We start from the raw sequence: 1,784 nt of genomic DNA on the forward strand, positions 1-1,784 counted from the left end.
CCCCCCCCCGCCAATGAGGAGCGGGCGCGCGGCTGGGGGTGCGCGCGTGTCTGCGAGTGTGCGTGTGTGCGCGCGTGTGCCGCGGCCCCGCCCGCCCGCTCCTCGCTCAGGTGTGAGCGCCAGGCCCTCGGCGGCCCGGCCGGGGTGGGGTCTCCGCCCCTGGAGTTTGGGGGAGGTTTGAGCGAGTGTGCTTGGCCAGGGGCCACCCCAGGATACCCCTGGAGGGACACCTGAAAGGATGGGCCCGGGGGAAGCAGGACCTTTGGCCCTCCAGGGCTGCGCCTGGCGTGTGTTCGCGTCTCTGGTAGTGCCAGCCGTGCTTCTTAGGAAAGCGAAGCCCTGTCACCGCCGAGGTACGGAGCACTGAAAGCGCACCCTTTGGAGGGGCGCCTTTCGGCCTTCTCTTCCTATAATTCCCTTTTGAGAACTACCTTTGTCTTTCTGTTTATTTTAGTGCATAATAGTCCGGGTTTGACACTGTCTGGGTCCTTTTTAAATGACCTTGCCTTTTGCTAAATGGGCTCGACTTTCACTTTTCTTTTTGTCTTGACCATTTTCTTTACCTGGCTGGAGAGCCGCAGCGACCCCTTGTCTCCAGGGCGGCTGTGTTGGGACCGAGTGGCAAGCTCTGCCTGCCACTGTGCCCTGCGGGACCCTCCGGACGGAGGCCGAGCTCCGCAGCGCTATCTGGGTTCGGACAGTCAAAGACTGGGGGGTGGGGATGGGGGACGTGTGTGGTGGGGTTGAGGACCTGGCGCGGTGCAGGCGAGAACACGACGTGAGCTTGGCCCTTTCTTGCCAGTCCTTTTCTTTAGGATTTGTGCCATGGCTTCAGTGGCACAGGCGTCGGTAGTCCGGAAAGGGAAGACCTTGCCTCGCCCCAGGGCGCTCAGGGCCTGCCGCCTACGCGGTGTAGGTACCCCAGGGAAAGGGCGCCCTGGCCCCCGGGAAGCGTGCACTTGTAACCCGCTGCCCTACCACGAAGTTCCCTCCTTTTTCCTGCCTTTGTTACAAATAGCGACAGAGCCGCGACTACGTGGGAGCTCACCTTTGATGTTTATTTTATTGCTTTCCACCATTTGTGCAAAAAACGTACACAATCCTCTCTTATCTTTATTCAAGGAACCTTAAAGGCATTCAGAATGGGGCGGGCAAAACGACAGACCCATCCAGGGCTCTGCTATTTTTGTTTGGGGGGGGGCGGGAATGATTGCGTTTGGAGATTAGAAACGTTTATGACGTGTGCACATTGGGCGCCCGTTGAGAGCCCGGTGAGATTGGCTTCTTTTTGTGTGAAGAGCTGATCTAGGGTGTGTGTGGCAGGGACAGGTGTGTTCAGCGGTAGCCCTAGGAGGTGATGGCCCCTAGATCCAGGAGAGGGGAGTGGGCTGGGACTAGAAATTAGCGGAGAGACATCGATTTGGCCAGGGATAAAAGTCATTCATAACGAATGTTATCCTCGTTTGAACTCCGAGGGTGGGCCGGACAGGAGGGCGCACGCCTATTTCTATCTGGGAGATAAGCCTGGAGTGGGGGATAGCAGGTTGAGGTGGGGTGCTATCTCTGCTGCAGGATCTCAGGGAGGCCCTGCCAGGTTCCAGGGCCAGAGGGTAGCCCATTTCCACTTTCTCCTTTCCTTACCTGAAACGGTTTGGGGTCAAGAGGATGGGGTGGAGGTGGAAGAATTCTCTGCAGAAAATCATTCTGTGTTTGGGGAGTGATTTAGAGCAGGCGCCCAGGAGGAGCTTTCAGACTTTGGAAAGAAAGGCCCTGGTGGAGAAATG

The 1,784-nt window shown here is 58.0% G+C and overlaps 1 long non-coding RNA gene across 1 annotated transcript in view; it reads left to right on the forward strand.

Annotated features, from left to right (window-relative positions):
• Positions 1–58: 58 nt before the first annotated feature.
• Positions 59–1,784, forward strand: part of LOC102480625 (uncharacterized) — a 16,395-nt gene continuing 14,669 nt past the window's right edge. The window contains exon 1 of the long non-coding RNA XR_333767.2: positions 59–353. This is a non-coding gene — a long non-coding RNA (uncharacterized LOC102480625). The remainder of the gene's footprint in view (positions 354–1,784) is intronic.

This window comes from Tupaia chinensis, unplaced genomic scaffold, assembly GCF_000334495.1.
Source record: "Tupaia chinensis unplaced genomic scaffold, TupChi_1.0 Scaffold000090_1, whole genome shotgun sequence".
NCBI classification, from domain to species: domain Eukaryota; kingdom Metazoa; phylum Chordata; class Mammalia; order Scandentia; family Tupaiidae; genus Tupaia; species Tupaia belangeri.